Raw genomic sequence first — 26,148 nt, 5'->3', positions numbered from 1 at the left:
AAAATGTGGAGCAAGATGTGGAGTTCATTGCAATGCTCCACTCTTCTCTACGGAATTTTTAGAGCCTTAAATCATAAATGGCTTGTTTTTTTCTCTGGAACCCTCAAAGAGTTGTTTCCTATAGTTAATCCAGGTTTCATAGTAGTTTTGGCTGGATAATTTATCTGATAATAGCTCTTTTGTCACAGCTGAAAGTGCAATTTTCATGAATCCCAGTTTTTGTCACCTGAACCTCTTGAGATTGCTGAAAGCTTTCCTTAGCTTGTCAGAATCACACAGCTACTTAGGCTGGGGAAAAATAATAGTCCATTCAGAGATTAAGTTAATTTGAGTCTGGAGATCATTATTTATAAGACCAGATCCATTTCCAGTTGCCATATCCATTTCCAGTTGCCATTATTTCTAGCCTTTAGCCCTGCAAATCACAACAGAAAGCCTAGGGTGGAGCCTATGGATTCTTCATGTTGGTGCAACAAGAACTCCACATTTTGTCTCCCTATTGAGGGTAACTGCAAAGCATTGTAATCAGGTCCTCAGATTCTTAGCCATCACTTGTGTTTTGCTTCAAGATGAAAAGTGGCTCTCACTTTACTGCTTCCCTCTTTGTACTTTCATTCTCAAATCTTACCTAGTTTCTTCATGCTTCTCAAATAATTTCAAACATATATATATATATAAGCATATATATATATAATATATATAAGCTTATATATATATATATATAATATATATACATTTGATGCAGCATATCTTGTTGTTTTCAGAAGGAAGGAAGTTTGGTCAAATGCAAGATAGTTCTTCATGGCGAGAAACAGAAATCTCTCCAAGCACTCTTGAACAAACACTGCTACTGCTATAGCTAAATTAAACTCCATAGATTTGAATCTTGAATGTAATTTAATTTCCATTAAACAACAATGTTAATTTCTCAAGCTTAAAAATAAAATTATGTTGAGATAAAAAGAACACAACAAATGGTGTTGAAGACTTTTTAATTTATCACACTAACAATACAGAAATTTTGATTAGAATCTGTCACTTACATTATCCTTGCAATGAATTTTAACACATGCTTCTTTCGGGTGTATTTAAAGTAGTTAGAGTTCACCTACTCTCCATGCAAACACATGAACAACGAATAATTCTAATTTGGCAGAATATAAGATATTACTCAATATCACAATTTTGTAATAGTATTACTTTGGAATTTTTTCATTAAGCGGAAGCTTTTTATTTCCTATGAAAAGCATGATTAGGAAACATACAAATGTATTTTGCGTCTTGGTCTCAAATGAAACAGAATTACAACACTCTTAAGGAGAAATTTAAATATGGGGGTTTTTGCCTCAGATGTACTGTTGGAAATTATAAGAATAAAACATATATATGTGTTTCAAAAGAAATGCTTTCTGCTACTTCCATAATTGTCAAACTCTTCCTAAAGAACTCTATGGGGTGTTATAATCCTAATCATAAGAGATAATCATACCCATAAAACATCTCATAAGAGATCATCATAATCATAAGAGTTATGATTCTTAGTCATATTGTCTAGACTTTCTCACAATTTTTGTTTACATTTGGTAATCTGCAGCTGGTGGTAGTTAGCATTGTTGCTGCAGGTTAGGAACGAAGAAGCGCCAGGGCTGGATCATTACCTTTGCTTCTCTGAAGGTCTAAGATTTACCTTCTATGGCTAGATCAGTATGACCCTATCCAAACAGGTCACAGAAACATCCTAGGCTTCCACTCTGTACAAGGATTCAAAAACAAAGACAATTACTGGTTACTGGCTAGATACAATTGTTCAAGCCCTCTTTAAAGAGCTTCAAATCTGCTGGGAAACTTATTCTTCACAAGATCTTCATCATAAATTTGAGGAAATTGAGCCACTGACTGTGAGGCTCAAATCATACAGTTGGTAAGTGGTTAATCACGATTCAAAATCAGGCAGTCTGGCTTGAGCCCATGCTCTTAACTACCACATAAAACAGCCTCTCTGGATTACTTCCTAAATTGTCTAATTGACCATTAGAATATAAAGGCAATGTGTGAAATCACCTATCAGTCTGTTTTGCCAGATGATAAATATCTCTATATAGCATATTCATTTGGATTCTTCAGTGACAAGCAAGAGGAAATGTACTCTATTAACACAAGAAAGTGATCAATTTATTGAAAGAATATATAATATATCAAAAACTTTAAGAATAATTTGAGGATCATTATATCAGAAATGGCAAGAACCAGGGCATCTTCAGGGTCTAATTAACAAGTACTAGTGGAGAAATTCTTTAGAGCTTACACAGTCATCCATTTCCTTTCTTTGTGTTATTGCTCAAAACTTAAATTTCAGTGAGAAACTGCATTACTGACCTATCTAGAGTCAAACAGAAGCAGAAAGGCATTTAATTGTTGCACTAGCAAGATTGCATCTATTTGAGAAGTCTTATTTTCCAAAGTAATTTTGTGATGCTATTTCTAGAAAGTTGAAGAATGGATGTTGGGAAGGCAAAAGTACCTAGGATTCATTTCATAAAGCAAATGCTTCGGCAGAATTAGAAAGGCTATTTGGCTTCCGTTTTATGCCATATATAATGATTATCACCCAAAGGTTTTGAGCTTTGGTCAACTAGAGTGTGTTTTCCTTATTAGATAATTTTTTTTTTAAAATAGAAAGCACAATTGGAGTTGGCTTTCTAACATTTTTGCATCCCCTACAATCTCCATTTTATTATTAGTTAGTAATTATACATAGTAAAAACAAAAACAGTCTTTAAAACATGTCTTAACTTACTATTATATTTAATAATATTTTCAATTAGTCACATACCTCTTGTTGTACTCTGAAGTGATAAATTCTGAAAGGCATGGAAGATATTGCATTCTATAAATTAAGAATTTTTAAAATATTTTTAATAGTTTGCAATGAGGTGCAGTATGAGATTTGTGACCTGGAATTACAAAACAAGAGAGAATAGTTTCAAAGACAGATTCACTTCTATATAAGTGAAAAGTTAATCGTTAACTAATAATTTAAAAAATCACATCATTTAACTATATTCAAGAATAATGAGATTATGGGAATTTAAAATTTATGCAAATTCCCCTGAATAGCAAATGTTACTGAAACTTCAGTATTACTGTATTCATTGTCGTTATATGCCATCCTAAACAGGAAATTTTTGAGTGTGAAAGGGAACGCTACAAATAAACACTCTTGGGTGATAGATGGGAACAAGGACTGTTCCAGGAAAATAGGGGGAAGAAATGTGCCCCTCATCTTACACTATGTTCCATTGCTTATCAAAGATTTCAAAAGAAATTATCATTTATCGACCTTAAAAGTGGGCAAGATTTTTATGTCATAGAAAGAGGTTTGAAATAGAAGACTGTGAAAAGCAAAATTTCTGAAGTTAAAAACAACATTAGCATATTCAGAGAACAGAGCATTAGCAAGGCTAGAAAGAGTGGTGGTAATAGAATTAGTGTTGTAGAATAGAAGGAACCTAATGTAAGAAGCTGGTATCTGATCTGGCTGCCTCAGACAGTTATTATGCATGTGGGAACTGTCATGGTTAGTAATAGTCTTCATTTCCTTCTGTATATATCAGTTCACCAAGTAAAATCTAAGAATCCTTTTGTCACAGGAAAAATATATGTTTTATTTAAACAGTTGATGTACAGAATTTATATTAATATCTGTGCTATTTATTAAGCTGATACAGTGGTTGGGAATCATTGAGAGGCTAAATGGACTCAAGTGTATCCTAGGTGACAAGATTTTGAGAAATCTTAGTGAAAAAGTTTTTGAGAGTGTTCATTCCTAAATGTTTGGCAAAGATGCTATTTGCATATTTGTCTCTCGGATCTCTCTCTTTTTTTTGAGGACGATTAGCCCTGAGCTAACTGCTGCCAATCCTCCTCTTTTTGCTGAGGAAGACTGGCCCTGAGCTAACATCCATGTCCATCTTCTTTTACTTTATATGTGGGACGCCTACCACAGCATGGTGTGCCAAGTGGTGCCATGTTGGCACCAGGGATCTGAACCAGCGAAGTCCAGGCCACCAAGAAGCAGAACCTGTGGACTTAACCGCTGCACCACCGGGCTGGCCCGGTCCCTGGTCTCTTTCCTCACAACTTGCAATAGTAAATCTGCTGTTAAGTCAGTGGGAGGAAGGAAAACACAGAAATGATTGCATGGGAGGAGACAACGTCAATTCAAATTCACTGAGAAAACAAAAACGTTCTCCTTTGAATTGGGTCCCTGAAATCAGTAAAGTTTCCTAAGAAGCCAGCAGTCAGAGGAAAAAGCGAAGGAGGATCCAGATGTATCAAGAACAGTGGGCTGCCCAGAGCAAAAGGAGCATGAATTACAATAACAAGAATAGTTTGGGATATGTTTGAAAATTTAAATTTAGGATAAATTATAGAGAATCTTGTTCCACATTCAAAGAACTTTTAAAATATCAGTAGACACCTGAGCATCTCTGGGAGCCCTCTGGAAGAATAATGACAGCATGAGGGGCCAGCCCGGTGGCCAGCAGTTAAGTTCACACGTTCTGCTTCTCGGTGGTCCAGGCTCCACCAGGTCAGATCCTGGGTGCGGACATGGCACTGATTGGCAAAAGCCATGCTGTGGTAGGCATCCCACGTATAAAGTAGAGGAAAATGGGCATGGATGTTAGCTCAGGGCCAGGCTTCCTCAGCAAAAAGAGGAGGATTGGTGGTAGTTAGCTCAGGGCTAATCTTCCTCAAAAAAAAAAAAAAAATGACACCACGAAAATTATGCTTTAAGAATATTAATTTGGCAACAGCACCATAGGTAGATTGAACAGGGAAGCAGGGATTCGAAGGTAGAGTGAAGAAGTAAAGGGTCACTCAGATATTGAATCATTTTAAACTGTTCTTTCTGAGGATAAGAAATGTTTAAATATTGGCACTCTCATATGGTTAAACCTAATGATATTCTAGACATGATGTAATGGTACTAAACTGAAGTTAGTGAGAAGGAATAGAAGAAAGATAGATCTGAAAATATTGCCAATTTCAAGGATGTTATTTCAGTGAAGTAACAAAACATGACTCCAACTGCTTTTTGGAGCTTCCTAGGTATGCATAGAACGTCTATGAAAACAGCTAACATTTATAGAGTGTTCAAGATAAGCCCAACACTACTCTAAGTTTCTTACATGGATGAGCCTGTGGAATTACAACAACCTTAAGATCATACTCATTCAATAGATTAGGAAATAGAAGTGCGGAGAGTATTTCCAACTTACCCAAGATAGTATAGTAAGACAAGGCGCCAGGATATGAATCCCAGATGAGTCTCTAGCTCTTACTTGGAATAAATAAACTGTACTGTTTGAGTTAAGTTAGTCCCTAAATCGTCTACTCCACTTGCAGAATTAATTGCATGCTTTCTACAATTAAAATAAAAAAAATTTAGGACCTAGATGAAATAAATTAGGTAGTAGATTAAATTTTTTTTCACAGTAGAAAATCTCAAATTTGACCTACAATCTCAGGACCCTAATTTCTTTAATATATCTTTGTTACTTCTGCTCACCTTTCAATAATTATTCTTCAAAATCTCTACATTCTATTAAAGCCTTATTGTTCCATATTTTCTCTCATTTCAAGTTCTACCTCTGTGACCAAACATATATATTAATTAGAGCTATATTTGTAGTGCTCATAATGGCTTCCTTTGTTTCCTTATGGAGAGTGTTTGCATTGTAACTTGTCTTTTTTGGCCTTTATCTGATGTAATAAACTTATAAACTTCAGAAAATATATCAGCAGTTCACTTTAGGAGAAAATCCTCAGATTTACAATCAAGATGACTGACATCTCCTTTTAAATTCTACCCCTTAATACTGGACTTTCTCATTTGTAAAATAAACTGTTGTAAAGTACATTCATGTTGGAAATATCACATCTTTCCAAACAAATATTCTATTTATGCCCATGTCCATTTTATACGCTGAATTCATAATTGCTTGGGAAGTAGTCACCACATGGATGAGGTTACCTCCATCACACAAGAGAGAGATCTTTGCCTTTCCTCACAATGAGCATCTCATCTATTAAGCAAGGCAAAGAGGGGACATAACATATGTGGATGGGTACATCTCAATAAATTATTTCTTAATTATTTTGTGACATAAATTTTTGATATTCTTAGCTGAAGAAATAATATTTTGCAAGTCTCAGTGTAAGAAGAAAAAAGAAAGAAGGGAAATGAACTATATTTTATTCACTCAGATCCCAGCTGTGATTAAACTGTATAAGCTGAGGGAAAAGTCTCTACACCTTTCTCAGTTAACATCTTCCTTTAAACTACGGAATGTGTAATGTAATTATATACCTATAATATAAAAGTCAAGATTTCTTTACTGTTTTAAAATTTGTAAGAAAATTTTCACAGATGATTTTTCTTGTAATTTATTGTAAAAAACAGAATAATTTGGACTACTCTTCTCCACCCCATGCTCCCTAAAAACATCAGTCTTTGAAGTCATACCTTCTTCAGCTTTTAAATCCTTCCCATAAATTTAATTGCCCATCTCTTGGGTTTTTTCCTATTTAAATGGTTAAAAATCTATTTTTCAAAACTGTGAAAGGAATCTCTAGTTAATGAAAGTATTTGAAAGAAAAAGGAAAATGGTCCTATTTCTTTCACTCGTTACTTGTAGAGCAGATTCCGTAGTTACTGAGACCTTGAGAGTCATCTAAAGAAATCATCCTAAATTAAATTGTATAGCATTAAAATATTGAAAAAGAGAAACACTTGAAATTTGTTGAAGTGACAGATGGAACATAATTTCCAGCAATGGGTTGTCAGTTCCCTATAAGCCTTTCTGTTTTATAAGTGCTAAATTGCTGCAGAGGCGCTTCTAATATAAAACTCAAAGAAGGAAAGAATTTGAGACAATGAGCTGTAGTTTTAGCAGAGAACTGAAGTAAATTGGATGGATTTTAAACATTTTATAAACAATGAAAAGGGGAATTATGTACATAGTGCAATTTGCTATGCAAAGTTTAAACAGTGTGACTAAATTATATGTAAAATGAGCATATTTTGAAAGAAAATAACAAATGCTATTCAGACACTTTTCAGCATTTAACTGCAAAGGGAGTACCCAATTCGTATTTGGGGAAAAATATATCTCTGTACTTTTTCAATTAGTAGATCTTTTACAACCTGCTGAATTACACATTACCATCTTATTTTACCATTTTGGACAGTGACAGAGAAACAATTTAAAAAGCAAAGCTAATATTCAACAATCATTTTCTTCATTAAATTTTCTACATACTAATTTTAATTAAAATATTTGTAATTACTATCATTTTGAGGTATAGTTTAGAAATCACCTCTAAGTTTAGATCATATATTGCCTGGAAGAATATTTGATTTATATTATTGTCAGTCTTAGGGATAAACAGAAATTTATTTAAGTTAGAATTCCAAACCTTGGGTAATGGAAAATATCAAACTATCGTGATCAAATTTATTTTTTAAAGCCAAGTTTTCATGACTCATTGGAATAATATTATGGCTTTTTCAAGTGAATTGACTAGGGATGCATTAAGAGAATAATGTTTTGTTTTGTTTTTTAATTGTTGTAAGAAATAATTTCACTATTCTCAGGTTTAGCTGACTGGGAAACAATAATAATTTAGTTGTGGATTAATCATTCAGTAGAATGTTTGAACCACTTCTTTTTTGTGTGTTTGTTTTTCGTGTAGTTAGAGGATTTGGAAAGTAAAGAATATTCCAGAAAACAAACTAATGAAATAACAGCCCCCATTGTTGATGAGCATCAGTCACTGAAGCATATTCTGTGTGGTGCTCAGCATGAGGATGTAGGAGGGTGAATCGTAGGAGGCAGAGAGAATATTTTTGATGTTTAGAGATTATACGCAAAGGAAAAAGTAAATATAACTTTTTTTAAACCACGTCAGTTTTTCTCTCAGATAAAACCTAAAAACAATTCTTATGATCTCATCAAAATAAACTTGCTTTTGAGTGTACCTTCAGAGCATAGCCAGTTTCTTCTTCTGTGTTACTTTTATTTAGGGAATGATAATAACAGGTAACATTTACTGAATTACTTCTGTGTCTCAGGCATCTTTCTGAGTTTTTGACGTAGTTGAAAGCATTTAACCTGCATCACAGCCCTATTAAGTGGAAGTGATTTATCACCCCAGTCTTCTCATGAAGATAGTAAGTATCTTTTTCTAGATCACACTGAGAGCATGGCAGAGTGAAGTCAGGAATTATCAGGAATTTCAAAGCCAAAGAGTTCAAGAAGCCACGCACCAAAATACTATGAAGCATTAAGATAAATATTCCTGTAATCAATGGTTTTTAGAACAATTCTTTAATTAATACTTTATGTGAATATGAATTGATTTAAAAATATGCATTTCTCTTGAGAACCTTCAAACATTTTCTAGTACTCTACTTTGAAGCCAGTAATTTTATCATGATATCATATTTCGACACTTCATTATTATTTCTGGCACATCTAAAAGTTATTTTATGTTTTATTCAGTTATTTTACTTCCCTAATAATGTCGAACTACATTCCCTTTGTACAAATTTAAACGTTGAAGACAAGATGAAGTCTGCACTAAACAGGTTCCCAAACTCAAGTAATCAGATTCATGAATTTGATTTCGATCTATTTCTATCTCTCTGCCTATTTCTCAATTTTTATAGGCTCCATGAAAAAATATATTGGTGTTTTGTGCATATGTATGTACATATGTGGAGTTCTACTCTAAACGTGTGCCAGCAATTAAATTTGTCCTATTTGTTGTTTTGCAATATTAAAGTAAATCCTTTCTTTCTAGCCCATATATTCTGGTATATTTTTCATTGCTATGTAGTATTCCATTACACCATTTACTCTTTCAGTGCCGAAATTACTCTTTTTTTTTTCTCTACCAAAAACAATACTGCAATGTTTTCTTGTGCAAAGATGGTTAGTTTGATTCACTCATTTGAGTCATATACTGAGAAGTGACGTTGCTATATTATGGGGTTTTCACATGAATGAGGCAAGATTTCACTCACAATGTTGCTGTGATATTTTTGGTTCACATTAGATATTATGATAATTTTAAAAATTTTTCCAAACTTTTCCATGTAATGCTAATTTTGATATTTGAAGGGTAAAATTTTTCTTTGCTTTTTGTTTGTTAGTTTGCATTTTTCAGTTAAAAGGCATGGACTTCTTTTTAATATATCTTGGAACCAAGATGCATTTCCACAAGCCACCCATTCATATTTTGCTCAACTTCCTTTGGGAATGCTTTTCTTTTACTTTTTGTTTTGTAGATTTATTTAATGCATTCTGTATAGAACTTTTACATATTTGTTGGCTGTATTTTCTTCTAGGTTTTTAGTTGTATTTATTCTGTTTGTAAAATATTGTTTAAAGTATACAAGTATTAGTTGATTTGTTAGTTTTCTTTAGTCAGTTGATCAATCTCTTTTATGTTTTATTGAGAGCAGGAATAATGTCTATCTTGTTTCTCAGTTCCTAGCACTTATTCTAGACCCCAGAAAAAATTAATCATACAAAAAGTATTTTCAAGATTAAAATAATGTATACATTGCCCTATATTTTTATAACTATATTTTTTAAACTTTTATGTTTTTAACTTACTTTGATTTCATTTTTGCAAACAGTTTGAAATAGAATTATTTTCCCCAACTGGATAGCCAGTCTTCTCATACAATTTTATGAATAGAGAATCATTTCCCACAGCTTGGTGATACCACTTCTATCACATCCAATTTCATTTTCAAAGAAAAATTGCAGTGTACGAGTTAAATAGGCAAGGGAGACTTTATTCAAGTCAACTGGAATAGTGGGCAAGCCTATTGCAATAGGGGGAGAAACTGAACTCATCTCCACTGAAACAAGAGGGAGCAGAGCTTTTAAGCACCGGGGTGAGCTAGTGGAATAGAACCGAAGGATATTAGGGGAGAGATTGGTCAATATAATTAGGCCAATGTGTTTGCTAATTGCTGCTTATTGAAATTAGGCTCCTATCCTCCCACACAGACTGGGAGATATGGACTCTATCTTTCCTGATGACTACATTTCAGAGGGAGAGCTTGCAAGTCCTTGAGGAAGGCATTCCTGGGTTGTAAAATTTACAAAAGCCTGGGAGAAGATTTGTGTCTCAAAGAAGCAGAGAAAGACTTTACATTTGTAAGTTTTCTAATGTAAGTTTTCTGAGAAAAGAGAGATCAGGGGCCTAGAGTCAAGAATAAACTTGTCTAAAGTTTAGTCAAGCTGAGGAGAATGTTACAGCTATCTTGGTCACAATATAAGTTAAATTTCTTTCTGAACTGTATCTGTCACATTAATAAAAGTGTCTATTTCTGAACCATTTCTCATTTAATTGCTATTGCTTGCTAATGCTTTACTATCCAAACATCAAAATTCCTTTTTGTAGTCATCTTTTTATCCAACTTTTCTTGTTTTTCTGGCAATTTTCTTGTCTACATGAGTTTAATTCCAGCTTGTCAAGTTCTATGAAAGATTATATTGAGGTATGCATGGAAGATAAAAGACACTGACACTTACCTATACAAATCCCATTCTTCTCTTATTCCTTTTCAAAAACCCATAATTTTGTTCAGTGCAATCATGTACTCAGCTAAAACGAAAAAGCAAAACATTTGTCAGTGTCAGATAAGTGGTAGTCAGTGATTAGCAAATGAAATTCCACTGAAAATATCTAGGATAATTGTGCTTTCTTGATAAAGGTGCTACTGCTTCCTTATCATTGCTTCATTGTTTTTTCCTTGCTAGGAAGGCAGGGGGGAAGTTGAAATTGGAATAAACATCAACAATCATAATGGAACCATTCAAAGATTCATACCACTACATCTACTCGCACGTTGTTGGTAGCTGTTAACCTACAAATTATTTATGCTCTGATCAAAATCAAAGCCCTCCGTATGGACCCTAGATTCTAACCCCTTCCATCTACAAAAAGGAAACAATCAAACAACACGCTTTTCCTCTGAAACATCACGACTTTTGTTTTCACTAAAGAATATATATATGCATACATATATATATATATATATATACATATAAAATCTGCCCAGATGCTGCTATGATTACTTGATTCCCCTTCAACAAAACACACTTCCAAAAATAAAATAATTATGTAATCTCACAAGCACTAATTCTTTCCTCATTCCTGCCTAACTCAACATCAATCTAACTTCATCACATTACAAAAACCGTACAACTTGTCAAAATACCAATAAATCAATGTTACTAAAACCAGTGGTCAATTCTTAATCTTCAATTTTTGCAGGATGTCACAGGAACATTTGACATAGGCCTTCAATTCATTCTTTTCCAGGTCACTGTATTCTCTTAGTTTTCCTCTTAATTCAAGTGTACTCATTTTAAAACACTTGTATTGGTTTCTCCTATTCTGTATGACCTTCTGTTGTTGGACAGTCCAGGGCTCAGAGCTTGATCCTGCCTTCCATCTGCATTTATTTCCTTGGAAGTGAATTTCTGCACCATGACTTTAAATGACATCTGTATAATCATGACCTCCAAATTTCATCTCTGGTATAGACATTTCCAGACTTGTATGTGTATCTCCTGACTTGAGTTTTGACTGATAGATGTGTCAAAATAAACTCCTGACCTACCCAACCACTACCCAGCATTCTATCCTTCTCGGTTGATGGCAACTCTGTTCTTCAATTGATTACACAAAAATTTGGATTTATTGAGATTTCTAACTTACATTTATAGCCCCACAACCTTCCTTCAAGAGGATTCTGTTTATCTTTGAAATATGCTTATGTTAAAATTAATTCAAGAGAAAGATAGAAGGAAATTGGGACTTGGTATCTTCATGGAGCAGCTTCATCAATCTGTATAGGCTCTGTCCAAAAGCTTTGAATGAGTAAAATAAACCCTGATTTTGTTATGTTACTGTAAACGCATGTATATCATATTCCATCAAGTCCAATTGAAATTGGCTCAACATAAAGTTGACATAAGGGAAATCATATTGTCGAACAGAGACCATGCTGTAACTTTGAATGACCTCTGACTAACTAACCCAGCTGGATTTGCACCCTCCAGGAGATCCACCTGTTCTGTAGATTTTATGACCCCTGCTAGTGCATATACCTCCCAACTGCAATAAGACGATAACTTCATTCTTTTGAGTTCCTTAGGAATGTGATGACCCCCCAAACAGAGAGTTTATGCTGATAGCCATCATCAGTGAAACCGAAAGATCTGGTGTGGCAACTCTCAGTCTGTAACACCGGAGTGTCAACGTTCCTAACCCTTCCCCTATAACGCACTGGCTTGTATAACTGCTCCAAGATTCTGTACCCCCCTGAAGATGGTTCTTTTGGACATTAGTCGGCCATCTTCCCTCTTGCTAGCAAGCTGTAATAAAATGACCTTTCTCTGCCACCATCTTGCCTCTTGATGATTGGCTTTTGTCTCACGGTAAGCAGATTGTGCCCTTTGTGTGGTAACACAATCGTAACAAATACAGAGGATCATTTTCTGTACAATATCTAGCGCATCCTTTCATGAACTTCTTATATCTCTTATTGTGTCCTTTAGAAATATATTCATGCTTTTCTCTATTATGTTCTAGTATAAGTCTTATAAAATTATTCCTGGAAACTTTATAGCTGTTGTTATGATTGTGAATATGTATTTTTTTCTTCTATAATTTTTTGTCAGATTTTTAAAGTGTTAATAGTATACCAGTAGCATAGTAAGGGTTATTTTACTTTGGCTTGACCTTTCAGCATAACATTAGACAGCAGTCGTGATAGCAGTTTTTCTATTACTTAACTTTAAAGATACTAAGTCTGTTATGAATCATGATGTTTTCTGTATTGACTTTACGAAATTAAGATCTCTTTTACTAGCTAGTTGTATAATGTTTTATTGTCTTCAATTAATCTGGAATATTTTAAATTAAATATTTTTTCTGTATTTTAAGAGAATTATAATTTATGATCTTTAATCTGTTGATATGATAAACACACATGCTTATCATTCTCTCTGAGAGTCTTTTGATCCCAATTAGACCTTGAACATAAATTCAGAAAGAACTTGTGTATGCTTATGTTATCTTGGGTTGAAGTTCCTCTTTACTCAATCATATTGTCATATACATTTAATATACAAGCAACCTCCTCTGTTCCTACTCAAGTATTCCACTCTTCCTTTAAAAGCGGAATAGTGTAAAGAAACTTAAGAAATATGGTGGAGGGTGGTTTGGAGCTGGAACTTTATCCCATGTGGTTAAGTGGGAATACTACTGTCCATGAACATGTCTCCTAATTGAAACCTGCTTAAGAATTTAGAAAATTAGGAACAGATCAGGAATTCTGTGTGAACTCCTTGTTATAAAATATTCATATGATTATAACCACATTCTGGGTGTTGCTGGTTCTAGACTAGTGCTAATGATTGCCTAAATTGCAATTTACACTGTTCCTATTTTCCAGGCCACCTTTATGGAGTTAGCCTTCACAGTATTCCATTATCTGCCTCATTCTTGCTGTGTCATGCTACATCCATCCTTGTTTTTCATGCAGTTACCAAACATATCAGACCATCCTATCTTATACAAGTCTGAATATAGAAGTAACAGTGTGTGTTTGTGTGTGTGCCACAGGACTAAAAGAAATGTGTTTCTATTTTGACTACAAGATCTTAGTAGAACTTTAACTATTTTACTCTGAATAAATTGAAAAATTAGGATTTTGCCCTCAAGCAATTAGATAAATTAATCTGTAATATTTATATTGGGCATTATTTAAAAAGCTTTACCGTCTTCCTCTCTTTGGCTTTAATGGACATATATATTTGACTTTTACTTCAATGAGAAATTCTAGTAATTCCTAACATAATCCTTCTAAATCGTTTTCTCATTGGTGCATAGTACCTCTTGCAAGGTCAGTGGTTTTAAACATTTGAAAGGCATGGAAATCTCTAATGTGAATAGGTCACTTAGTAATTTGCAATTCTTCACTTTCAGTATCTTTTTCTTCTACTAGCACTTCCTGTATTGATGACTACTTTAATACAACAGACCATCTGTCAGGAATTCAAAGCACTCTGATGGGAGTCAGAATGTTAGCATATCTAAATTCCAATTAAATGCACTGCTGCACTCGAGAAACTGGGAACAGGAACCACAGGCTGTAACAGCTACCTAAAAGATGCCTTGATTGATAGTATGGTCCTTCTTCTAACTTTTAAACATTTAGCTGAAATGAAAAGATAATGTAATAGTAATCAATTTGTGCTTGGGAAATGAAATGTACTTAGGTAAATGTTATTTAAACAGGATTTTTCAGGAAGGGAAGTTGTATGTTGAGAACTTTTAAACTTATATGAAGATAAGACAGCCATCGATTTTTGCTTTAAGCCCTATGATCAAAATCTTTTATGAAAGTTCTCTTTCCATCAGTGGAAAATGATGTAGCTGAACTCAGTTCGTTCTTTCTTTAATTCCTGGATATTTCAAATGAATTACCTCAAGAACAGCAATGCTGAAGATCACTGATGCAAAGTGAGAATCATTGGATGAGATTTCATCAGTGAGTGAGTTGTCCGAGAACTGATACCCAAAAGAGAGAAACTTTTAGATAAAGAACATTTTATTTAATGATAAATTATTAACATGAAACCTAATCAAAACATTAAAATGCAATTTTGTTTGAATGTCATTAATATTTAAAGTAAAAAGAAAAATAAACTTAAAAAATAGAATACTTCTAATATTATTAGAGGATCTTTTGGCAAATTTCTGTTGCATAGCTTTGGAAAGTTGTTTGTTTTGAGTCATCTTTTTATTTATTTATTTTCTTGTTTATTTTTTTGATGAGGAAGATTGGCCCTGTGCTAACATCTGTGCCAATCTTCCTCTATTTTGTATGTGGGACACATCCACAGCATGGCTTGATGAGCAGTATGTAAGTCCTTGCCCAGGATCCAAATCGATGAACCTTGGGCTGCCAAAGTGAAGCAGGCAAACTCAACCACCATGCTACCCAGTGGGTCCCTTGAGTTATCTTTTTAAAACTTTTTAAAGAGATTGTTTTGATTACCTCATTTTGAAAGACTCTAATGGGTACAAATCTTAAAATTTAGTCACATGCAATTTGAGATGATCTCCACAAAGAATTGTGTGGCTCATGTTCCACGCTAAGAGATAAAAGTTATCTCACTGAAGCTTCTTGACTAAGAGTAGTTCAGAAATAGAGTGTGTGCTCAGCCTAATCAGTCAGCCCCCTACCTTCCCTCTCCATTGCTTCCCAAGCTGACCTATCCTGTAGTGGTGAAAATATCCACATTCAGCAACAATGAATCTGAAAGTAGTAGTGTTTGCAATATTACTTTTAACAATGGAAGACATTTCAATGAGTTCTTCCCCAGTAGTATATCCAAGTGAATTGTCTGTGCCTTTGTATGCATGTTTGTATACGTGTATGTGTTTAATTTTTTGCCTTATTCTTTCAGCAATTCCAAAAGTTACTTCACAAAGGGGCATGATCTGCTCACTGCAAGACAAAAGTCAGTCATCAAGAGGCAAGAAGGTGGGAAAGAAAGGGCATTTTATTAAGCAATAAGCTAGCAAATTGGAAGATGGTCAACAAGTGTCCTAAAGAACTGTCTAAGTAAGGGGGGCACAGAATCTTGAAGAAGTTATATAGGCCAGTGGGTTATAGGGGAGGGGATTAGGAATGTTGACCCTCTGATGTTACAGACTGGGAGTCACCACACCAGATCTCTCAGTTGTCATTTATAATGGCTATCAGCATAGACTCTCTGTAAGGGGGTCATGACATTCCTAAGGAATTCAAAAGAACAAAGTTATTGTCTTATTGCAGCTGGGAGGTACATACACAAGCAACGGTCATAGAGTGTACAGAGCAAGTAGATCTCCTGGAGGGTGCACATCCAGCTGAGTTATTTAGTCAGAGGTCATGCAAAGTTACAATACGGTTTCTTTTCTACTATATGGCTTCCCTTATATCAACCTTGTGATGAGCTGGTATCACATACAACAATTTGTTTTTGAGGAAAGCGGAAAGCATGCTGGAGGTTCATTGACATTAGGTTGTAGTAAACCCAGGTTTAATACATTACCAATTCAATATAGTTATAACCAGGTGTCACAATTCAGTTGAACTACACACATTTTTTTTTACCACCAACATTGTATTAGATGATTGGCTTCCAAATTATGTTTCTTGGTGATTGTCTAAATTGACAAATGGTTGGTGCTCTGGCTCCCTCACTTCTTTATCAACTACAACATTCCTACTTTTATCAACTTCATGTATGGAGAGAGTGTTTAAAAAGTGTGACTAAGCATTTCTAATAAGAATTTGGAAATTATTTTCATTCTGTCCTAAAGTGGTTTTTGTGAGATTTTCCTGTTCTAGAAAGAGTTTACGGGAGCATCGTGGACAGCCAAATAGTAAAGAAATATTGTCTACAGTTGTCCAAGTATTTGGTGCCAGTTGTATAATACTTTTGGCTAAATCACTTTAATGTTCTCAAAGTTCTATGTTTTACGGACTGTGATTTTAAAGTTTTCATATTTATAATGTGTGATTTACAAAGTTTTATCCATATTCTTTTGTTTTGAAGATACATTCAAATATTGTGATGCTGAGTACATTCAAATCTTTGTTGCTCTGTGTAAAGAGTGTGTACTGGCAAATGTTTCAACTGAAAATTAATATGCTAACTTATTTTCAAGGACAGTCGCTCTGTGAATTAATGAAATAACGTAGGAGTGTGATAAACTATTTGCATTTTCTAAAATGGAATTCCCAGGGGTTTTTTTTCACAAATATCTTGGATTAAAAATAAGAATTTGGCTACCTAAATGTGATTAAAACATAGATGTTTTCAAAATTTCCAGCAGTCACTTTCATTAGAGTTATAATTGTTAAAAATTACTGATGTCAACTAAGGAGCTTTACCTTTTTATTTTAGCCATAGATTTTTCAGGGAAATATTTTTATTTTTACATGTTTCTTTATTTATAAGAATTTATATTTTGTCCATAAAAGAGGGAGCGTGGCTCTTTTATTTTACATTATTCTAAATATAATGTGTCTCTTATAGCATCCTATCTTGGTGGAAAATAGGTCACACTTGGAAGTACTAATATATCTTTAGAGTGAAAACTTTGTTGTGACAAACCCCTGGGTTTGAATCCCAGCTCTGACTTGAATTAATATCCGTGTAACATCTTTAGGTCGCATAAACCCACTGAAGCTGCTTTTTGGTGAGAGAAAAGTGTTTTGTTGTTTTTATTTCACAGGACTTTTGTGAGATCAAATAATGCCAATATAGATGAAAAACTATTTTCCTACTTGAAACTAAAATTCAACTTGATCGATATAAATATTCCTAGCAGGTTCTATCAGTCCAACCAGGAACTCAGACACACACACATACACACACACACACACTTCTTTGAATTATGATTACTTTCAAAACATCTTTTGCAGAATCTGGTCTAGTTACAAGCATCAAACAGAGAGAGAATTGGAAAGTAGCAGTTGCTGCCAAATACTGTTCCCTTTGAAAAGTGGCAGTGTTTTTTTTTTTCTCCCTACTTGTGGTGAAGGTCCCCTGGTGTCTCTCTCTGTTTAGGGGTAGGAGGTAAGGAGAAAGCAGGAGAAGATTCATCTTATGCTTAAAAGTGCTCAACGCATACCATTTTGTAGATCATCTCCAAATTATTTTGCTTATGTATGTATTTATTTTTCACACTCAAACCCAGTCATTAACATGAATGAAAGTTCCTAGCTCTAGAGTTATTGGTTCTGGAGAAGGTTTCCACTGCATCCACATGATATGAGTACAACCCTTACCACACCATGGTAGAGGCCCTAGCTTGAACCTGGTCCTGTACTTCAGAATGATCCTCCACGTGAGTTAACTACTCCTAGGAATTCACTGGTATTTTTCCTGTACTCAAATTTCTGATGAGACGATCTCAAATATCAGAGATATTTTTAACAATTTCAAACCGAAAGGGAGAAGTTAGCTAAAATTCTTTTTTAGGAGTTTGCTTTTATAGGATGCACATCTATCAGAAGCTCCCTGCTCCCCTGCAATTTACAGATCTACCTGCCAAAGGGTGAAGGGATGCGGTAAAATTCACAACGCAAAAACATCCCTGTTATATGTGTTTTTTAAGAGAATTTAAATACATCGTCACTTACCTAATTTTTCTCTTTGGATTTATTTAGAACTTTCAAACAACAGAATTATAGAAAATTTTGTTTATATCCTGCCTTTTCCCCTCTAAAGGTATATAAATAAGTTAGAAAATAACCTGTAAGAAAAAATAGATTAGATATGCAATGCATAAATAAAAAATAAGATAAAGCTAGAGGTAGTGTTAATATGCAAATACAAGAGTTATAAAACATTCTACACATTTGCTAAAGTGGACCACAAATTTGATTGTAAAATTTCTGACTGCCAAAGCAAAGATCTGTACAGAGATTTAGAATGTCCCTGTGGGCTAACAACAAACAGTTGCTCAAGAGAAGCACAGCTCTCTTGATACTCAGACTGAAACAAATATCTCCTGTGGGCCCCATAATGAAAGGATTTTAGAAATGGTGGAGATATTAGTGTTCAGCCAGTCCAAGAACCTATTCAGTTCCTGTCTCCATTCTACTCCAGCCTTTCCAAAAGACCATATCTCTATTTGGATGAGTTCATTGGCAGAAAGCTCAGCACTAATAAGGCATTTCATTATTTAGCAGACAATTTCTAGTTTTTAAAAATGTATTTCTTTTGTTTAGCTTCCTTCTATGTATAATCCTTTAGTCATAAATTTAATTCTCTGGAGCAAAGTAGAACAAGAGTATTCCATATTCTTCTTTTAAATAATTTAACAATAGCTGCCACTGCTCCCTTATTCATGCATACATTCATTAAAAAATACGCGTTATGTTTCTAAAATTTACGGTGCAAAAAGTATGGTGGATATAACTGTGTACAGTGAAAAACATAGCTCTTACTTCCACTAGATTTACAAAAGAAAAAATTCTGTTTTACGCATGTCTGTTTTTTTCACAGTTTCTTCCCTGGACTGAATATCACGGGTTTACCTTTTTCAGAAGCATTTTTCATCCTTCGCGGTGATGCTCTGTGCCCTGGTAGCTTGACTTGAATGGAATCTATCAATGAGACCTTTGCCTTTGGGATTCTAGATGGGTGGGGTTCAGACAGTGGTGAACAATAGAAAGAGAGGATTGAGGTCAGTTATTTATTCCTTCAGTCAGCTCCCTGTGAGGAGACCATCAGCTGGCTTCATTCATCAACCAAAGGTCACAGCTTCCGTTAGACAGCTTTGTTTGTGGTGTTTCATCATCTCTCCACGAGCCTAGGCTCTCTCACTCTTCCTGCTTCAATGCTACTTGACTTTCCCTTGTGGTTTTCTTATACCCTGAACATTCTTTAAAAAGTCTGTATGACTCTCCTAAAATTATTCATTTATTTTATTTGTTTCCTCCTAGGACTGTGAAAGAGACAATTTACGATACCAGAGATAATGCCTAACATATAGTAAAGGCATCTAGTGGATGTTGAATAAACAATTTTTTAAAAAACCCTGAAACCTGAAAATACAGATTTCACCTTCTTCTAGGTCTCTCTCCTCCTTCTCCTCTTCCTCCTCCTCCTCTTCCTGCTCCCTCTCCTCCTCTCTCTCTCTCCACACATGTAAACACACTGGTGTGTGTATTAAATAGAGAACCTCTGTGATTCTTAGTTAGGTTCCAGCTACTTGTGATTTCAGAATTAATACAACTTTCAATAGACAATTATCTACGTGCTTCATCATTCAACAAATGTCACTTCTTATCAACATTAACACCTTAGAGAGAAAACTTGAATAGTTCAAAATTAAATTAACAGAAATAGTTTATGAAGTCATAAATACAATCATCTTTAAATCCTACTACCTATTTTTCCGGGAACACTGTAATTTGTCAAGGACATGCTTAAAATGTGATTTCTAAAGTTGTGGAATATATATGTACTGAAAATGCAGTAGTAGTTGTTTCATTGTCTTTAGATGAAATTATTTTGTAATTAATTGCCTAATATACTTGTTTTGATCTACTAGCATAGATGTAGCCGAAATAGTAACAAAAGGACATAGAACTCAGACCAATGTTAATGTCTTCTGATTGATTTCAACTTTCTTTTCATTCACTTGGAATAGGAGAAATTACTGATGAAGATGCTTCAGTTTTTCTCTCCAAACATTCAAATTACATTTTAGCCGCCTAGTCTTAGCAAGTAAAGTGGTGGTTGCAGTAAATATCCAGTGTACTTCTTGCTGTGAATCCTTTTGTAGTAGAATATCTATGTTTGTTTAAGACACACTTGATTTCTTTTGGTGAATGAAATCACATAATAATACACATCTAATGGAAATATTTCTATGCCCTGTAAGGGTAGATATCTGATCTGTCATGTTGCATAGTATATGCTCAGTGCACAGGCTAGAGTTTTAACCTACTAAGTGTTCAATAAATATTTTATAACTGATTTATTAATGTCCAACATATGGAAAAAAGGATGAATACTGTGCACACTTTTGGGTAAGTAGTAAGAATTCAAAACAAAACAAGTAAAATTACTTTCAGAAAGTAATATCTCATTTGAAAAAGAAAAATGAAAGAGAATACCAGTGTTTTTTTTTTTTTTTTAACTAAGTCAGAGATAAGTCAGGAATAATGGATGTAAAATTATGAAAAAATTGGAAAGTTTTACCAAATTCAAAAACATTTAATTGTGGTTATCCTCTATTTTTCCGTAGAAAACTCTAAACCTCAGACATTTTTTTTTATCATCTAGTTCACAGCAGACATGAATAATTGGATAAGCCATGGTCCCCTCTTCAGCCTCTTTACGATGGTTTCATCACCAACTCTGGAGAAGGCATAGCATTGTTGTTGTAAAGTAAAGCAGGCTGAGACTTTGGAGGATGGCAGAGAGAAGAATCATTGAGACAGAGAACCACAGCCCTAACCGTGGCTTCTCAAGCCTTTATCACACATTCTCAAAGTCCACAGCTTTTTGCACTTTACGTAATCTTTCTTTTGTCAAAGTGTGGCCCACTTGCGTCCTTGCTTGTTCAATCCAGTTGGGCATGGATTTTCCATTACTTGTAATTGGACGCGTCATAATTCATATTTGTGATCACTTCATTATAGCTTCTAATAAAAGAAAAGTTGACACATTTTTTAAACTACTATGTTCATATGATCACTTCTGAGCCCCCAGTGTCAATTCTACCCAAACACCATAGCATCTATTAAAAGGGGAATGGTTTGTGTTAAGGATAAGTGGTTCATTCTTCGGCAAATCAACATCCATACATCTCCTTCATGTCACGTATCCACTTGAACTATCATTCTCACATAAATAAACCTATTCATCCCTTTCCAAAAGAAAACAGACCAACACCCTTACTGGAGAATACTAACCTTTTTTTTCAGTTCCAGATATATCACTTTATGGTACTGCTATCATTAGGTAATGTAGTCCAAATATACACAATATTTAATGGTGGGTAGAAAGAGGAACGACTACAATAAAAATGACCATTTGGAGAAAGGCAGGTCAGAAAAGTGTCTATCTCACTTTACTTTAGGAATAATAAAGAGTAGCCTTCCAGGCAGTGACATGAGCTGCTTGTTTAGCCAAACTGTACGTCCTCATATATACCCTCTGTGAAGTTCTCCTATGTCCTCTGTGACATCTTTTTGGCCCCTAGGAAGCATTTCTCCTATATTTTATGGTCACACTTACAAGGTCATTTTATGGGTCTGTATAACTTTACCAGCCAAATCCACGTAGATGATATGTCATGTGTCTTGTTAAGTCCTGCCTTCTTAAAATGTTAGCGGGCTTTTACTAGTATGGCCAGAATCTGACAGCAGGGTCTTTAGATTTAGGAGCTGGCATAGATTTTATTCTTTTGCATTTGAAATTGGTTTTGGTGCTTTAGGTGACTTACCTATCACTCAGATAAATAGCTTCATATTTTGTTCAAATTTAATTTGTCTTGGAGTGTAGGGACAAATTTATATAATTTATTATTTCTTTTGAGAAATGTAGGTATGTTTGTTAGGAAGAGAATTTTTAACACGAGTTGCTTGTGAGAGCCTTGGCACGTCAGAATTCTCCCGAGTATAACCTGCCAAAATTCTCACCTCCTTTTCTCAGCTAGCACCAACTTCACATTTCATGATGTGTTCCTTCGTCTGGATGAGCCCCATATGGCCTAGCTCTATATACCAGTTGAAAAGTGTGTTAGGTACTATGCATACATGAACATTTGACTTTATTCTGGTAGTTCTTGAGAACCCTTCATGCTCGAAAATCCGCTCACATAAATAAATATGTAATATATGTTTCAAGAACTGTGTGAAAGAAGGAGTTACCGGGGAGCAGAAGGGCCTTTCCACAATATCTTGAAATCATCCTAGCTAAAAAACCTATTATGCCACCTCACAAGTTCAACCACTTTTAAAGTGGGTGAAAATGGATTTTCCAACCTTGGATAGGACTGCAAATTTAAGAATTTGAAGCTAGCTATTTTATGAGCAGCTACTTTATGACACAGATTTGGCTTTGGAATGAGAGGTGCATCAATGTAGAGGAGATAAGTTCACTCATGAAGAGTAATTTCTGGATATATTTGGATATTTCACTGGAGTGGCCACTTGACAAAAAGAGTAAAGCCTGAGGGCATACTGACTCTCTTTTGTATGAAGTAAGCCAGTGTGTTGAGATTAATGTCACCCTGTAGTATACTTGTCACAAAGCTGACTATATAATTTAACTCACTAACATACTAAATAAGCTAAAAAATCACGATCATAGTAGACAGTTGTTCCCATTTTTACTATAGTTCACCTACAGTTTCCTCTTTCGCTCTGGTCTTACTATGAGAGAATAGAACACATCCTTTTTATGGTAGTCAGACACCCTCAAGTTTCCTTCTTCTCTGTGATCTTATCAGAGAGGGTTCTAATAAGCAAAACACACTATTCATAGAAAATTACTTAACTTTCTTCCCAGCTATCACTTATTCTCAAGTATAGAGGGCCTTAAATTTTTTCTGTAGGATACCACGTAAATTACAAGGGTTTTTTTCTTTCCTTTTCCCATTTTTCCCTTTTGGAGCACCAGGTTTCTAATGATAATATTTGGGAAGAGAAAACTGAGAACTTTGTAGAAAACACTCAATTCTTCCAGCAGGATGGAGTCTTTAGGATGACTGAACAAACCTATTTAAAGTTGTGTTTTCAAGAATGACTCCCAGAGCCATGTCACAGAGTTTTGTCACAAAGATGCTGCTCTCTCTCCTACAATCAGATGACATCCACACCAAATGCCAGTTTCTAGTTAAAAACCTATCAGTGATTTTTCAGGCCTGACCATAGGCAATTCCAGCGGCTCCACCTGACAGTCCTCATGAGCAAGCCTGCCCCACACCAGGCTTGGTGCACAGCCAGTGCATTGTAGGGAGTTACGGTCAAGGACACAGGGCCTCCTGGCCAGTCCTGCTCTTTGACCTATTTACATTCCTAGCCCAGGCAACTTCATTCCTAGGTCTCTGTACATGAGACCGTGGACCAAGGTCATCTTGAGGCAACTCCGCAGAGACCTCCTTAAGGAGGCATGCGGGAGAAAACTTGAAGACACTTTTTCCAGTCTGACCCAGTACTTTGACACTCCTAGCCCTGCCTCTTGTATCACCTCAACTCCAGGGTCCATAAACCTGCCAGAGTCTTTTGTTCCGGGATCCCCTAAGAGACAGAAGACACATAAGTCTGCACTGATTCATCTGATCCTCGACCTGAGCACCATTCCACGGGGGAAAAGGAACACAGGGAGTCAGCACTTTATCCAGTTTTAGATTCTTGCTTGTATCATCTCAGTAAATGATTAGAGGTTTAGCGCTTTCATTTCTGGCTTATGGTTTTAATTGGCTGCTCCAATACCTGATAGCTCAGCTCGCTGTCTCCCAGTTCAGCTGAGCTCCTGACAGTAAGGAAATCACCAAAAAAGAAGCCATTAGTGCAGAACTGTGCATCACTAGCTATGATCTGTTATCAGCACTTTGGCCAGCCCAGATCTAACCTCTCAACACTCATCAAACAGATGTGTAAACATTGAGACATACACTAACGCCGATGCTAAAACTCTCAAAATATGAACACTGCTCGGGAGTTCAAACAAAAGCAGCAGCAGGAGCCTGGCTTCTGCCTCATGTTCACTTTCCAAATCTCATGAGTATGTCTGATTGGCTGAGCCTCAAATGCACCAGAATCCTAACTCCAAAGTAGTCTTGGAAATGTAATTTTTACCTGTCCAGGCTTTAAATTATAGGGAGAAACATTAGTAAGAGAATGGAATAGATACTACAAAAGCTGTCCACCATGTCCACCACAGTCCAATGGTTTTGCTCACAATATAAACACGAAAACATTTTTCACATTTAAACTTCAAGATAATACAACCTGACTAAAAAAATCGAACTATCGGTAAAGAAATAAAATTGCCCTCAACATTTCGACTCTGAGTAGTGGTTATTCCTCACTTGATTCAGTCAAAATCTCACCTAGACACAAAATGCATTATAGATAATTTGTAAAGTGAAAACCTACAATATGACATACACTGTACACATAGTAATGGAAAACAAGGAAGAAGTTAAAGAGAAACACGAATAACTAGACAGCTAATTCACTTCTCATTTCTTCATCTGAACACTCAGCCAAAATAGGCAATACTGGTTTTTACATCTTCTTTTCTTTTTTCACTAATGTGATGTTCTACTTTCCCTCAGAAAATAGCTCAGCAGCTGGTAGTCATCGGATGGGGTGGGCAAAACTTTGGTCTTTAGTGTTCTTCTAAAATTCAATTTTGATCATTTTCATTGATATTTTCTTAACTGTGGAAAAGGTCTTTCTCAGCTGGAGCCACACATGACCTTCATGAGGTTTCTTGGTCGTGTTTCAAGCTGGCTCCTTTTAGTCCATGATTGATGTAGTAAGACCAGGGAATTGCATTGGTTCAAGCCTATTGTTGCACTTCCTTTACCATAAATGCGTCCTTCAGTAAGAGGGGATGTTGTATGTGTGTGTGTGTGTAATCCAGCCAATTCAGCCAAGTTCTCTGCCACTTTGTAGCAAGAATCACCCTTCCTTCAGTTTCCAGTGACATCTTCCTCATTTCCCTCTGAAACCTCATGAGAAGCACCTTTAACATCCATTTTTATGACAATATTCTCTTCATGATGATATATGTATGCTCTAAAAGCTTTCTTTACAGTGCTCCTATTTTCTTTCTTAGCCTTCACCAGAAAGTCTTTTAATGTTCATATTTCTACCAACAGTCTCTTCAAGGCAATCCAGGCTTTTTATATCAAGCGCCTCCAAACTCTTCCAGTCTCTACCCATTACCCAATTCCAAACCCACTTCCACTTGTTTAGTCACTTGCTGCAACAGCAGCCACTTGCTGATGGAAAATCTATATTCGTTTACCAGGGCTTCTGTAACGTAGCACCACAAATCGTGGGGCTTAGACAACAGTAGACATGTTTTGTCTCACAGTTCTGGAGGCTAGAAGTCTGAAATCAGGTGTCAGCAGGGTTAGTTCTTTCTGAGGGCTGTGGGGGAGGATGTATTCCAGGGCTCTCTCTTTGGCTTGTAGATGGTCGCTCATTTTCTCTGTCTCTTCATATCATCCTTCCAATATGCATGTCTGTCTCTGTGTTCAAATTTCTCCTTTTATAAGGACACCAGTCAAATTGGCTTAGGCCCCACCCTAATGACCTCATTCTAACTTGATTACTTCTGTAAAGACTCTATCTCTAAATAAGGTCACATTCTTGGGTCTAACGATTAAGACTTCAATATATGAACTTGAGAGGGGAGATACAATTCACCCATAACATTTGCCAAAATGAAAACAATTGCGTTTCTCCCAAAAAATCACAGGAAAAGTGAGTAATGTATAAGCACTCTAAAAATC

This window comes from Equus caballus, chromosome 17 (assembly GCF_041296265.1).
Source record: "Equus caballus isolate H_3958 breed thoroughbred chromosome 17, TB-T2T, whole genome shotgun sequence".
NCBI lineage: Eukaryota > Metazoa > Chordata > Mammalia > Perissodactyla > Equidae > Equus > Equus caballus.
Note: the sequence above shows the minus strand (reverse complement) of the source record.